This window comes from Mytilus galloprovincialis, chromosome 5 (assembly GCF_965363235.1).
Source record: "Mytilus galloprovincialis chromosome 5, xbMytGall1.hap1.1, whole genome shotgun sequence".
Taxonomy (NCBI): Eukaryota; Metazoa; Mollusca; class Bivalvia; order Mytilida; family Mytilidae; genus Mytilus; species Mytilus galloprovincialis.
In genome coordinates this window covers 34,346,936-34,364,175 of record NC_134842.1, presented here as the reverse complement: position 1 = coordinate 34,364,175, position 17,240 = coordinate 34,346,936, and the positions used below count along the sequence as shown (strand labels likewise).

Genomic DNA, 17,240 nt, shown 5'->3' with positions numbered 1-17,240 from the left:
GAAGATACATTAATTGCCACCATTTTCAATTTTCTCCAATAAGCATATGGATAATGGCATATTGACATAAAACTTCATTTCATAAAAATCAATTATAGTAAAATGTCAACAAAAACAAACCACTTTAAACTATTAAAAGTATAATGCTTTTTATACTGCACTCGTTGTATTTGAGCAGTCAAAATGCGTTGACTGTATATTTCTATGTCATATACCGTCACTGACCCGATATCACTTTTCCTCATGAATATTTAAATAGAAGTTGCCGAAATAATATTTGATTATTCATACGACCTCTTCAACCTGTTCCAGTTTCCAATGCATACAACGATGCGTGGAACGGCTCAGTCTTGTTTCTTTTGCAATTATTGGAAAAACATATTTCATTTGTTAATATTTTTTGTTAGCAATCTATAAATCATTATGTTTTAATTTTTATGCTTATGGCTGGTATTTAAGTCCATACTCAAACAATTTCGTTCACCATCGAGTGTGGGTTTCAACAGGTAAATGTACATTTCATTTTGTTGTATATTTCTCCGAGAGCATGATATGAGGCCTTTTTAAAGGGGATTTCCCCCATATTTAAATCAAATAAATAACATTCACGCATTATACAACAATTAAAAATGTTTTTTTAGATTGCAGTATAAAGACAATAATAGTGCATTGACTTGACATATCAACGATATAAGGATTCGGCCCGAAACGGGGAAATAGCTCGGCACAGCCTCGCATTTCCCCGTTTCTAAGCCTCATCCTTATATCGTTGATATGTCAAGTCAATGCACTATTATTGTCTATATATTCTGCCACTATTTTTTTTTATAACATGTACAATAAAGAAATAAATTTTACACCATAGATGAAGATTTTTTAAACTTCATAAACAACACGTGTTACTAAGTATTATATACTAATATGCATACAAAGTTCTACCCCTAGATAATACAGGACGTATTTCTTAAGTTATTTGAGTATATATAGAAACCTTATTTAAAAAAAAAAGATATCTTAAAGTAAGTAACCTATAGAGATATATTATGATTCAGTGTCACACTCTGTTATCGCCTTTATACCCTTGAACATTAATATTGACATTTTCAATTTCGTTTAGTAGTTTTATTTTTGTTAGTTAAACAAATACAAGACATTAAAGAAGTGGTCTTTTTTATGCATCAAACATGAAATGTAATATGCGTTTGTACTAATCTGTTTCAGAGCAAGGCATTCAGGCAGTTTTTTTCAGAAATAAAATAACACGGAACTGACGATAATTGTACGGGTAAATGTCAAAACCAAAATGTATACGTTTTGTGCTCCATTTCCGGGCGGACAGTTTGATCCAGTCTGACATTCCATTGTCTCTGAAGTACGAAAAGAAAATTATAAGCCAAACAAACTTATCATTTACAGTTGGTGAAAATATCACGTGTTCATCCCAATTAATTATATTGAACAGTAACATTAAGTATTTCACATTAATGTATAGTACAGTAACAGTTGTTAGCATCCTATTTCTAGTCTTACCAATTCGGTTGTTGCTCTTTTATTTTGAAGAATAATCAGTCTACATAATAAATCATTCATTAATACTGAAAATGAATGTTATTTGTAAACATGAACAAAATAGTTATATACATAATTGCATAGGAAATAATGATATTTTACTAACCTCCAATAGTCTCCTATACATTTTCATCTAAATGCCACGTGCTTAAGCACCCTTTCAATCAAAATTATTAAAGACAGTTTACAATTCATACGTTTTATTCCATTTAATAATAAAGTTGAGAATGGAAATGGGGATTGTGTCAAAGAGACAACAACCCGACTAAAGAGCAGAAAACAGCCGAAGGCCACTAATGGGTCTTCAACTCAGTGAGAAAATCCCGCACCCCGAGACGGGTTCCAGCTGGCCCCTAAACAAAATTGTGTACTAGTTCAGGGACAATGGACGTCATTCTAAACTCGAAAACATATAAATGAACTAAAATTAAAAATCATACAAGACTTACAAAAGCCAGAGGCTCCTGACTTGGGACAGGTGAAAAAATGCGACGGGATTAAAATGTTTAATGACATCTCAAACCCTCCCCCCATACATCTAGCCAATGTAGAAAAAAAAACACGCAGCAATACGCCCAGTAAAACTAAGTTTAAAAAAGAGTCCGATGTCACAATAGGTAACAACAGAAACCATGCAAAATGACAATGAAACATAAATTAACAAAGAACTACTAGTAGTTACGGACATGCCAGCTCCAGACCTCAATTAAACTGATTATGTCTTCATCATATGAAAATCAAGCACAATCCTTCCCGTTAGGGTTTAGTATCATACCATAATAAAATAGATGAGAAGAACATAACCCTTATCATGCCACAACTGGTTTTAGAATAAATGTGTTTACATACACGAACGAATCAAACAAATTGAGATAAATAAACACAATATGATGGTGACAAGGGAACATCATCATTTACAAATGGAAAGTTAGAAATAGGAAATGAAAAATTATCTCTTTTATCATATATTTTGGTATTATGCTTCCCGTTAAAGTTATAAAATTCCCGTTAAAGTTATATAATTATCAAGACCCAGGAAAGGACAGTGTTCATTGTTAGTATTAGCTTTATTCAAAGTCGGTTCAGCCGGATAAATCTCTTTAATGTAATCACTGAAGTCGTCATGATTGAGATCCAATATATCATCCAAATATCTAAAAGTGTTATTAAATTTTTGTATCGGATGTTGTTTCGATGTGTCTTTGTTGATTTAAGTCATAAATTGTAACTCATAACAATATAGAAATAAGTCCGCAATAAGTGGTGCACAGTTGGTCCCCATTGGAAGTCCGATAACTTTACGATATACGTAATCTCCATTGCAAACAAAAATGTTACCTACTAAATAATCAAGGGTAGTTCTACTATCAAAGCAGGTCCAATTGACATAGCTCTTTCGTTTGTTGTTATTTAAAATGACGTAAAAGAGTTTAAACATATATATTCACATTCTGACTTTTTAAATGACCTTTTAATTAGGTGTTTGATTTGTTTCCTAATGAGATTATTATGTAATGTTGTGTATAGGGTAGAAAAAAACAGATTCGAAATCATCCATATAAGCAGTAATTCATCAAGTACTTCCAACAAATTTTTGACACTCCAAAAGAAATTAATTCCACTATTTTCAAAGGCCTAATTTGAACAATTTATCACCCGTTTTTTATTGTATAAAGTGTACTAGTTTGTAGAATAGACAGTTTAGTAGTGGAACAATGACTTGAAACCGAAATACATCTATATTTGTAAGGTGTTTTGTGCAGCTTTGGTAACCAGTTCATGGTTGGAACGTTCATTCTATATGGTTCTGCCTGTTAAGAAGAAGCTCTTAATTTATGTTTGTTACAGATGTCATTTGATGAAAATGAAGTCAGATGGAATGTTGGTGAATTCGTGCATTTCTCAACATACAATTTACGACAAACACTACTGATACTATAAGCAGCCTTATCAAAAACAGACAGGGACAAACACAAATTCCTTGGCCAATTCTTTTAGCTTATGTTTGATACGAGACATAGGGTTATTATGGTTGCTGTTAGGAGTAAAATGTTCTTTAACATGTTCTATACTTATTTCAACTATGTTCATTCCTGGATTAAAAAAAGAATCTAATGATTTCTTGTTAGCTTTTTCTCGTTTTATCCATTCCGAGCTGTAGGTACGGAGTGAGTCGTGGATGATGTTACGCAATCATTCTAATCAATAATTGACGGGTGACGATATTTAGGTCCTTTGTTGAAGAATCATTTCAACTATCAGTCACGAACGATGTTAAGATCTCTTGTTTTAACATGGGAACTGGGGCCATAAATGTATTCGGAATTACTGTAATTACATGAAGTAGGTGAATTGTCACTGATATTTACATCTTTACACACTTCGCTATATATAAACACATATTTCCGGAAAGATTTTTTGTAAACATAACAAATAAGATGGAGTTCAGTATGAATAAAAAAGCCAGCAATTTGTTCTTTGACGAAATATTTATTTAAAATACCGGCAATATTTATAAAATCAAAACCTTTATTGATATATCTGATTTTAATAAAACGTTTTTTTGTGATCTGTAGGACGATCAATTTTGGGAAACAGTTTAGAATAACAATATGCCATTATAATTTGAAAGATTTCATATCTGCAATTTTTAAATTTGATGTAATTTATTAACAGGTGAAGAACAGAGCTTGCTAACAGATAAAATGTGTCGTGGTGTTTGAAATAAAAATTAGGTCCGAAATATTTGTATTGTTGATACGAAATTCCCTTTTGTTGCGATTTATTCTACGTCCATGACAACGGTTTTTATAATCAGTTTTAGAAAACTATATCCAAAATGTGAACAGAATCGGTTCTTAATGTATTGACAATTCCCATGATATTATTATTAAGACCAAAGGATAGACTGTCTGTTTTTTAATCCAATTTAATTCAATTATTTTCCGTGATCGTACAAACTGTGAATCAGATTCAACAGGCTGCTTATTTACTATAAAAGTTGAACTGTTAAATATCTAATAGGATGATTGTGCTTCTTATGGTGGTCTTTTAAAACGATAAAGGTGTTCTTGGGTGCGTTTTGGTGAGGTTCGTGTTGCTTAGTCTATATTTTCTATGTTGTGTTTTGTGTACTATTGTTTGTCTTTTCTTTTTTTGGTGTTGTCAGTTTTTTTGTTTATCTATGAGTTTGAATATCCCTCTGGTATCTGTCGCCCCTCTTAGATAATAGTGTCAATATTCCTCTACGTGCTATATACCACATCCCGTTTTGTTTCATGTGAGTAAACATATACTGTTAGTTTTTCAATTTATATCAGTTCAAAATTTAAGGAATATGTGCGACCATTAAACGTGGACCTTGCCGTATTGTTGGAGGAAAGACGGGGACATGTAAGTCAGTTTTTGGTATGACACTTATCGATAATCACGATTTGTTTTATTACAGATGTTAGCAAATTGTAGTATGTATAGATACACTTAAGTTATTGTTTATCTTAACAACAAAAAATCACATTTTTAAAAATCTATCATGCTGTTACAGTTACAATTAATCTAAAACAAAAGCCGTCAGTAAATAAACATGATAAAGTCAAAATGTATCCGATGTGCCTACTTTTGGACATCAAAATTTGATACGATCGTTTTTATCAATTTCGTCTACCTCACAATATATTGATAGGCACTATAATTATTAAATATTCTTTTTATATATTGTAAAATATATATTCGTACAACCACAGGATGTACTGACAATTTTTATTTATAATAATTCAAACTTAAATGAAAATAGTCTTTCTTATCGATTTGTTTTCTTTACTTACCGAAACATGCACGTTTTAATAGCATTTCCTTAACTTCATCTGAATTTAACTGTGAGAAACTTGACACTAGGATGGTAAACTTTTGATCTGGATCGCTGGATATTTCATTTAGCTCGTCGACATTGACAAATCTTTTAATCCCAATGACAAATATATAAGCTCCTCTGTCTTTGATCAACGCTGCTTCGTTTTGGGTTTCTTTTCTTCCCTGGCTTCTTGAAAACCTATCATAATTGCCAGGATTTGTATTTCCATCTGTCAGGACAATAACAACATCTATCACATCAGACCTTTCTCCATTATCAGGAGCGAAAATGTGTTCATGCGTGTATTTTAAAGCAAGATATGTCCTGGTAGCGTTACCATAAGAATGTTCAATAAAATTAATAGCAGAAAGCACATCTATTTTGGTTGTGTAATCATTGAATCCAAAATGGGGGAAAATATCAGAACTGAATGATACCGCAGCAACACGTGTCGCGCCTGAACCAACATCAAGGAGGTCGACGAAGTCATTTACAAATTGTATTTGGTTTCGGAACTCGGAACGATGTATACTGACGGAGGAGTCAATAACAAAAGCAAGATCGATCTTGGTCTTACACACTGGTCTGTACTTTCCTGATGAATAAAAAGGTATACAGATATAAACATCAATTTCATTCAATAAAATCACAAATAAAATTGAGAATGCTAAACGGGAAATGTGTCAAGACACAACAGCCCGACCAAAGAATAGAAAAACAGAACAATGCCACCAATAGGTTTTTAATTGTAGCGAAAAAATCCAGCACTCGTAAAAGTTATTTATAAATTGTTTTTGTTTTTGTATGTCAATCACAAATGCAAGATCGATGGTGAAACTTAGTCTTACATACTGATGGTCATATTTACCTGCCCATTGCCACGACATTTGAAACTAAGAATTAAAAATCATGACAAGAATAAAGATTAAACAGATATAAACATAAACATCGTTCATATACATGTGATATGATTTAGGTACGAATAGTACGTGTTGTTGAACAAACTTTATCAGATACGTGACCAAAAGTTTGGAGTGCCACAATGTATATATACGAAATACAAAGATATTAAGAGAACAGTCAAAACCTTCTTAACTTATGAACTAATAATTACGCAATGATAAACCTACTCTCTAAATCAAAATCAGCGTTAGGTAAATTTTGGTATCTAAGTATGTACTTTTGAGTCAAATTTGGCTTCCCAGTATTAGAATATTCATACATATATGGCTTTTAACGTTTTAATCATGAGCGTTCTGGGTGAAGGTAAATCCAGAAATTCACATCCGATGCACCAAATGTATGAAGTAATATTTTAATTTACGAAGAAAACTTTTCATTTGAATTATGATGATACAGAAGCACTGGCTATTGATCGGGTTGAAAGCAAAAGATAGCAATAATGCGAGAAATAAAGTTAGAGTAGCAGACAAAATCAATAGGTTTAACGGTCATATGTAACATCAGGTTATCCCTCAAGCTGATGACATACACTATTAATAAAGACAACTTATCTAGTCATTTCTAAATGTGTCGCAAGTACCTAATTCATCTGACTTTTTCAATAACAGCTGACAATAAATGAATTCTGATGTTTCCTCTAAGTTGCTCTAAGATGTTAACATAATTTAACAAATCAGTATTGCAGCGATAGCAAAACTATAAATAAACAACGGATTCTACAATTATATCAAATGTTGCTATAAATTTTCTATTCTAGACATTCAATTTTCAATTTTAAAACACGTAAAACGTCAGGTGTCGACAGTTAGCTGCCAAGGATGAGAAAAATATCATCTGCAGAAAATACAGTGGTTGGTTATTATTATCTATTTGTTTTGTTTGGCAAAATGTAGACAAACTCTATATTTCTTTTTCGTTGCTCTGCGAACAAATACTTTTATTTTTATGAGTTTAATTTAACTGTTATCAGTTATGGTCGACTGTCCAAATGACAACAAGTAAACTTTATTACCGTAGAACTGAATTCATGCTGACAATAAAAAGATTGGAAATCGGCTAATAATTAGAAAAAAATAATGTATCAATGACTGTAAGTTTGTACTCACCGCTAACAAGGAAGACCTAAAAGACAATGAGATCAAACTGTATTAAAATGCCACCTAAAATAACGCACAACTTAGTTAGTTCGTATTTGTGTTTGAAAAAAAAATCACGGTACCGATCTTGTTGCACTAGATGCACATTTAAAGTTAGATGTAATTGAAATGAAAAAAAACATATATGACCGTTTAGTTTAGTTTAAACATATCTATGTATAGTTATTACAACTTATATTACTTCCTTTCCACTTTTGGGTGCTAGTGCTGCCTTGTAGCGGCATTAGCCTGCTCTTTTTCGAAATCTAAAAGAGTGTCTTTTACTTGCAACAGATATTGCTCTCTCTTAACACGGGTCACCCATTTATGTCCCCTTCCGATGGACTATCATCATTTCTCAAGACCATACTCGCAAATGGTGTCAAGGGAGAGCCGAAAAATAAGTCCCTGAAATTGTCTTCCCAGAACAGGGATCAAACCAGGAACCTTTGTGTTTGTAGTCCGATGCGCTAATCACCACACCACGGGACCGTGCATCAGACAGAAACAAACCAAAATAAAGTGAACAAAAATATACATTAGCTGAACTTCTTGTTTTATATGTCTTAGTATAGATCTGATATATAATGACATGGGTATATAACTCGTCCTCATTATAGTAGATGAATCAATTAAAAAAATGTATATATTTACCAATTCATGCACGCGTATGTCGTGCACATAAAACCCATCAATGGCACTCAAATAAAAATAGCTGCAGTATATAGTTAAGAACGAAACCGAAAAGAAATTATCAAACAATAATTCCAAAAATTTGTGCCACATAGATAAGCATATGATATTCCAAACAAATGTCTATTCTCAAACATGATCATAGAAATATCACTGGTTTCTTCCTTCTTCACATGAAATACCTGCCTCATATCAGTGTGGTAAAAGAGAAAAGACCAATACCCCCATTTTATTCCACAGACGAAATAATTATAAAGATTTTGTATCTTTACTCATATAGTCATTTTAACACAGTGGCATAATGCAAAAAAGAAAGGGAACGGTCTATTAAAATTTCCGAACAGTGGTACAGTCGTTTCATGTTTCCCTACGTTGACTTTTTTAGCAAAGCAATTTCACCGCTGTTTCAGAGTTTGTTTGTATTAAGAAAGTAGATCAAGGTTAAGCAAAACAATTACTTGAACCCATGTATGTTTGTGTTCATCATTTTCAAACGTTTTTTGTAAACGTGTCAGTAAAAAAGAGCATTTTAGAATTCTGATGCACATGAATGATTAAAAATAGCATTGATGTAACTGACAGTATCAGTTATTTTCCATGATTAAAAAAAAAAAAGAAAAAAAAAACTCAAACAGTGTCTGTTAATGAAATAGTTTTAAAACATGAAGTATACTCTACACAAAAATAAAGGAAAAATTATGTAACGGGCATTTAAGTATATGGAACAGAAAAGGAAGTAAACATGAACTAACTAATAATAAATAAAAACAAAGTTCACAGGGAAGTGAAACAGCTTCTTGAATCTGTTTCACTTTTGTTTCTAATTCATCCCTTAAAACCAATTTGCTATTTCTTTATTACATGTAAAACAAATTTATTACTAAAAAAATCACTTTGACCAGGGAATTGTAAAGGTATATACATGTACTTACAAAAGAAAGCAGAACAAACCAACGAACTTCCATACGTAACAATATTCTTCTACACACTAAAACCTCTTTCGTGTGATATCATATATTTTACCACTAACAAAAAAAAAAGATTGCCTCGCACTAACATAAAACCAGTACAAAATTTTGATATTTAGTGATAAAAAATCAATTGATCCATTATGTTGGTAGAAAATACATATAACAAAGATATAATCAAATAATTGCTTTTGTACAAGGCCGAAAAATTAATAAAGATAATGATGCTAAAAAGTTTATAATAATGTAATAATATTTGTTCAAGCTTTTGGTTGATTTGCACATCTAAAAGTTATATCAGTAAGACAAAAAAGGAAACTGCTGGATGCTGGTTTGGTTAACATACTTAATTAAAATAAAATATGAATACTAATAGAATAACAAAAAGTTGCATAAAGGAACCCAATGTAAATATCAGTTCCAAAAATTTTACTCTAGAAAAATTAACGACATTAATTAAAGAAGATAATAAGAAAGTGAATAGCATCATAATACACAAAAAAATATCTCTTATTAAAAAATGTCTTACTAGCTTGAACACAATCATGCCTTTTTACTCCATCTTGTCATCCTTGACTTTCGACTAAATATCTAACAAAACAGAATGCAAACTACAGAACTAAACAGATAAATGAGATCTTAAAAAAAAATGAATTGCTATAAATATGCGTCCAATATTTTAACTTCGATTTATGAGCGTTCCTGATAAAAAAGAAAGCGCATTAGGCTTAGCAAAAAAACTGGTTTTGATTGATAATCAAATTGATAAGCAGCACCTTAACATGCTTGAATTTACACAATGCACCTCTTATATATGTTTGTTCGTATTTCGGATTGACCGTCTTTATTCTAACTTAAGGATGTTTGCTCCTCTTGTTTTTGAATTGTTGCCATATTTTCTGAATCCTCTGGTTTTATCCATATATTGCCATTTAGAAATTTTGCCCTTTTACCCCTACTTTTCTTTTCATAATTTCATCACATATAGTTTAAAAAGCCATATGTGAAATTCTTATAAAATCCTTGCTATTTTTTCATCGTTTTTGAAAGAAAAAAGGAGCCAATCTTAACTGTATGAAAAATCTAGTAAGAGTTATTTCCTGCCGAATTTTCAATGGCTTATATTTCGAAAACTAGTACACGAACCCTTCATTTTTTTCTGCTTTTTTAGTTTCTTTGTTTATATACTATCAACTTATAATAGTCTTTTAAAAATCTTGTTATTTTGAAACAGAGGAGCGAACATCCTTAAACAGCAAATCATAGAATACTGTATTTCAATAATAGAAAATCTTATTAGTAGCAAATGAAAGTAAAGTTTTAGGTTTGAGTGAAAAAAGAAAAAAAAAACGAAATATTTGTATGCAAATTCTCATATAATTTCGTAAAATACCAATGTACATATGAATCTCATACTATGAATTTTACATATGGTTCCTTTTAATGGTAAAAACCGATTTTTCTTAGAATCTTTAGGAACAGACAACAAAATCGCAGATCATTCTTCATTCAATAATAGTTGCTGCCAATTTAATAAAGGCAGCAGCAGTATACCACTTTTCAATAGTCATAATTATACCCCACGTAACGAGGTTGCGGAGGGTATAATGTTTTGGACCCGTCCGTCTGTCTGTGTCTGTCCGTCCGTCAGTCCGTCAGTATTGTTTCTTTTCATTGCAACTCCTCTCAAACCAAACAACAGAATTTCATGAAACCTTTTTAGATAAAAAGGACATACTATGTAGATGTGCATATCGACATAAAATAACGATTCAATTTTTTTTCTAGGAGTAACGCCCCTTTAAAGTTATTTGCTTTGATATTCTACTGCAACAGTTTGTCATTGCAACTTTTCTGAAACCACTCAACAGAATTTCATGAAATTTTTTAGATAGTAAAGAAATGCTATGTAGATGTGCATATCGAAAGGAAATTAAGATTCATTTTTTTTCTAGGAGTTACGCACCTTTGAACCTTTTTTCTTCAATATACTACTGCAACAGTTTGTCATCGCTACTCCTCTGAAACCACACAACAGAATTTCATTAAATTTTGTAGATAATAAGGACATACTATGTAGATGTGCATATCGACAGGAAATGTGAATTTTACATATGGTTCCTTTAAATGGTAAAAACCGAGTTTTCTTCGAATCTTTTGGAACAGACAACAAAATCGCAGATAATTCTTCTTTTAATAATACATGTAATAGTTGCTGCCAATTTAATAAAGGCAGCAGCAGTATACCGCTGTTCAATAGTCATAATTATACCCAACGCAACAAAATTGCGGAGGGTATAATGTTTTTGACCCATCCGTCTGTCTGTCCGTCCGACCGTCTGTCAGTCCGTCAGTCCGTCAGTCCTGTTTCCTGTCATCGCAACTCCTCTCAAACCACACAACAAAATTACATGAAACCTTTTTAGATAAAAAGGACATACTATGTAGATGTTAATATCGACTGAAAATAACTATTCAATTGTTTTTAGGAGTTACGCCCTTTGAACTTATTTGCTTTGATATTGAAACGAAACTAGGGTACTCTATATGCGACCTTAACCGAAACTTTATATAAACTAGACAGCAACCTAACTTTTCATTTGATCTATCTCGAGGATAGGTTCGGCCTATGCTTTCGCTCTAGGACTTCTATTATAGTGATGCCCGACTTGAATATATTAGAGTTTTATTAGGTATAATTTTTACCGGTCTATGCCACCAGTTTATAATTTATTTAAAAATGTGTTCTGGAACAAGATGTCTGACGTTCAGTACTCTCCAAGTCTCAGTTAAGAGTGACCTCTGGATTCCATCACCAATAGTAAATAAAGAAGGTCTAGACTGCTCCGAGGGCCAACAAGATCCTAACCTTTGACCTTAACAGCAGTCATGCTATCCTAGTGTAGGACTAAATGAACAACTGAAATGACAATCTGGACTGTTACAAAATATACCAGGATCTGGCAATACCAGTTTACCAAAGAAACCACAGTCCCAACCCTATAGTTTGGGAATTAGTTCAGAAATATACTGCACCTCTATAAGTATGTCTAGGTATTTTTATTGCTCAAATATGAAGTACCGGCCCACGCTAATTCTATATTATAGATCTGTATGGGTTAGAGTAAACTAAAACCTTTCCAATAAACCTGGAGGTAAACAATAAATAAAGGGCAGACAGACCGACGGACCAAATGTAAATAGCTCGACCCGACTCCAACAGACTTTTCAAACAAAACTAGTTCAGGATTTCCAAATACATTTATATACCAAATATACAAGCAATAAAACCAGAAAATAAACACCTAAAGGGAAGCTAAAACAACATAAGACTCGTTCTGTACTGAATATGGTTTCATTAAAAAGTCTGTAATCAGGTAACCATGAAACGCAGACTCACGGGAGGGTCAAAATCTAGGTTGTTACCAATACGAAGAGGAGTAATCAGGATGAGTTTTAATCGAAGGATCAATGCAGGCAAGGAACAAGGCGTTTCTTTGTAAAACAATAATTCAGTAAGATACAACTTTTATTAAACAACACGCATATGGATCAGCTGCACATTTAATTAGTTACAGTTTTGCGAGTCAATGGTCTATTTCTGCAGTCTATAAAAAGATTTCTTAGACCAAAAATAAATTCTTAAAGTATCTAACTTTCTTTAACGACTCACTCTGCCGTTCTGATCAGGGCTTGCACATGGATTTCGCTTGTTGACGTTTTAATACTTAAATTTACCGTCCTTAAGTTCAAGTCATAGATTTGATTCACTCACGTGAATGTCAACAAATAATGACTCCGAACTTTTACTTACTTTAACCCGCAAGTTATAAAATTTATAACTTTAACCTTGTCAACAACTGAACAGCTGAACAGTTAACCGAATCTCGTTATTCGCCAACGGCCAACTTTTATTCAGTTCAGTGAACTTTTCAAAAACTCAAATCATAATTTAACCAGCGAACCGCTTTCTATATAAATTACGCCTCAACAAGTAAATATGCAAAGTTTTCCGCTAAATCTCCAATGCAAACCGTGATCAAAACCAGCCAGTTTTAATCACTCAAAATATAAACATGAAAATCATAGGAGGGGGACTTCTTACCTAAGAAATACTGTAAAACACATTTTCTTCATATACTAATTATAGTATATGAAATAGCGCGTGATTCCTACCGAGACCACTTCCAAAAATATCGAGCACATGGTTAAAAATTCCCCTTTTACACATCTATACACCTGGGAGTCTGGGCTGAGATTGATTTCTAGCAGACAATATCTGCAACAGCTAAATTATCCCTGCGAATTCAATCGAGCTCTCTGATTGGTTGATAAGGGATAAATATTTTTAATTTTAATGCGAGGTTCGTTACGTCACTAAAATTTAATGAATGAAAAAAAAAAAATCAGAAAGTAATAAAATTAAATTAAGCAATATTTCTTGGAAAATAATTAAAAATACTAATAATGAAATAAATAAATGAACCAAATAAAGTGATCCACAAACGTTATATTACCCCCTTTTCCACAGAACATATATGTCCGCATATCTGGCAAAATGCATGTGTAAGTTAACGCGCTGCTATGCAAAGATTGTGGTCTCGGGTGCAAAAAACCTTTCAATTAAGATTAAAACATCTCCCCTCCTGAAATATACAAATAATTATACAAGCTGAAAAAAAATTTACTCCACATTATTACGAAAAAATATATCTCAGCCACCACCAACCACTACACATTAATACTAACATGTATATATTTATAATAAATGACAACAAATGTCCTCCTATTGATTTTTATTGTCTAAGAGAAAACTTGACAGCTCTCTTTAAGGAATAGTAATAAGTCCTCATTTTGGTTTTATTCAAATGGACACCATGTGTTGTCAATACAAATTTTGATGTCAACCTCTTTGGTTTCCAATACACTACAAAAACTTTAAACTCTCTTTTTTGTCAAATTAACAAGTTCAAGATTAATCTGGCTCTTCTGCCTGCAAATACAGACATTGAAACTCTAGTTTTCAATCTATGAAACAATTGAACTATAACCACCTTTTTGACATTTTCAGACTTCAAATGTCTCAAGAACTCTTTAAAAGTTTCTATAAAGATATTAACCTTGAAATCTATGTCATTACCTCCAATTTATAATAATACTATTGTAGGAGAAAAGTTAGTGATCAATCTTTGAATGATATGATCTTGTATCATATTGCACAATTTTGTACCACCTTTACCATACATAATACCATTAATATAAGTTATACCAAAATTGTTTGACATCCTATTCATTCTACAATAATTAGATAATCTTCGAATATAGCTATGTCCCATAGTAAGTACAGTGGGATTCATCTTTAATCTTTAAATCTATTTTCCTAATATAATTTTAATATATCTTTACTTTTGGTTTCTGAAACTTAACCCTGAAAAATAAATTGTAACGGGATATTAACATTGAATCAGTCATGATTAACCGAAATAATATCTATTTATAATTATGTTTTTCTTAAAATAAAAGAAACGAAATGTCCTTGTTCAACACCTGATTCCTAGTGAAAAAAGTTCATCTCCACCAAACACGAAATCAGTATAAGCGTTGAATAATGAGAAAGATCTGAAGCACTTCCAATATTTGTAGGTCTATTTTTCAAACCAATGACACAAGTTTAACGGATAAACAATGGATGTATTTTCCTTTGATGATAATCGAACGTTCTGTATAACATCAGCAAGTGACAGTTTTTTTCCAAGACAGCATGTTCCGTCCCAGGAAATTTGATGGTTTTACAACCCAAAAATTTAGCAATTATCGCGTTTTAGACCGTAATAAAGTTATCAACCGGATTCTGAGTGTTCTTCCATACTGGATATATAACTGAAGCCATTTCTTTAGGTTTTTAGACGTTTTAGTATTGTCAGTTTAGATACTTTGTCTTTTATACAATCGCCTCAGTTTGAGACCGAAACGATTGATAATATGTATTTTGTTGTTCAAAGTAATTAATTTTCAATAACTTGGATACAGTTTAATTCTAAATAGGACATGCTGCATGGAGTAGGCTGTGTAACATCTCATAAAATCTATCTGTGGCAATTACATCCTCCAACACCAAACTGTTGGGTAGTTTTCTTGCGATGCATAAATATCAGTCATACCAATTGAGTGAATTTCCACCATAGAATTTTACAGTAATATTAATCCTGATTTCACATAGACTCAGACATTTTCAAACACCATTTCCTTTACAATAGCTTATAGCAACAATATTGTATGAATATCGGTTGAATTTTAGGCACTAACTTGTACTATTTCATTGATTCGATCTTAAAGAAATGGAAGTGTTGGATAAGCCGCACAGACGTGTTTATGGAGACACCACGATCCACCATTTATCCAGCGTTGTAAACCACGAACAGATGTTGAACCCTAATCCCTTATTACTTATAACTAAATATATATAATAAATGAAAGTTCCAACTATTTGAATTTATATTATCAACCAGAACTAAAACATTGGTCAAATTAAACTGTAGTAAATCTGAATTATAAAATTGGCTTTTGATAGGATTCAGTCATATAATCCAAATGGGAAAAAAACACAAAATTTTCCAGTTGAAACCTTCATTAGGTACTATCTAATTAACAAAAATAAAAAAATATATATCATCATTACACTTATACCTCTATTACTTGTCTTGCTTGGGATGGATTTTTAAAATTTTTTTTTATTATTTCTCAATTTTAGAAAGAAAAAAAAAATTTGGTGTTAGCATGGACATCAGGCAATTTTTGACCATACGACATCAATACAAACAACCAATTTTCAGTTAAAGCAAGTCGATCGACATCTCAAAAGAATTCCTTCGACTATTTTCCAATTCAAGATCGTAGGAGGAATTTAATTTTTCTTTCAATCCAAGCAGACATAAACCTTATCTTATGTTAACATCTATAATTATGTGGAGTTTACAAAAAAATAGTGATGTGGCAGCGGTGGCTAAGAAAATAAAAACAAATATATACATATAACTAGAGGCTCTGAAGAGCCTATGTCGCTCACCTGTTACTATATTTACTGATGTCGGCCATCTTGGTTGGAAGGCGGGGTCATTAGACACTTTTTAAAATAGATACCCTAGTAATGATTGTGGCCAAGTTTGGTTAAATTTGGTGCATAGTTTTAGAAAAGAAGATTTTTGTACAAGTTAGAAAAATGACGAAAAGTTGTTCAATATTGGTTATAAAGGACAATAACTCCTTAAGAGGTTCTCTGACAATTTTGGTCATTTGACTTATTTGTAGATCTTACTTTGCTGAACATTATTGCTGTTTACAGTTTATCTCTATCTATAATAGTATTCAAGATAATAGCCAAAAACTGCAAAATTTCCTTAAAACTACCAATTTTAGGTCAGCAGCCCAACAACGGGTTGTAGGATTCATCTGATAATTTGTAAGGGGATAAATCTTATTCTGATTGACATTTAAATCTTGAAAGATTTGCCCTAAATGTCTTAGTTTCAAAGATATAAAGCAAAAACTGCCTTTTACCACTATGTTCTAATTTTAGCCATGTCGGCCATTTTGTTTGGGAAGTGGGGTCATCGGACACATTTTTTAAACTATATACCACAATTATGAGTGTGGCCAAATAAGTTTAAATTTGGCCCAGTAGTTTCAGAGAATAAATTTGTTCTACAAGTTACAAAAAATGACGAAAAAGCTGTTAAAATTGACTATAAAGGGCAATAACTCCTTAAGGGGTTGACAATTTTGGTCAAGTTGCCTTATTTGTACGTCTTATTTTGCTGAACATTATTGCTGTTTACAGTTTATCTCTATCTATAATAGTATTCAAGATAATAACCAAAAACTGCAAAACTTCCTTAAAATTACCAATTTAGGGGAAGCAACCCAACAACATGTTGTCCGATTCGTTTGAAAATTTCAGGGCAGATAGATCTTGACCTGGTCAACAATTTTTCTCCCATGTAAGATTTGCTCTATATGCTTTGGTTTTAAAGATATTAGCCAAAATATACATTTTACCCTGCG

General features: G+C 32.0%; 1 long non-coding RNA gene across 1 annotated transcript; it reads right to left on the bottom strand.

Moving 5' to 3' along the window:
* Positions 1-806: 806 nt before the first annotated feature.
* Positions 807-9,232, bottom strand: LOC143074452 (uncharacterized). The gene is made up of 4 exons (XR_012977867.1): positions 9,144-9,232; positions 7,489-7,504; positions 5,394-6,014; positions 807-1,367 (listed from the first exon to the last, which is right to left on the bottom strand). It is a non-coding gene; the product is annotated as an uncharacterized LOC143074452 (long non-coding RNA).
* Between the last annotated feature and the right edge of the window lie 8,008 nt (positions 9,233-17,240).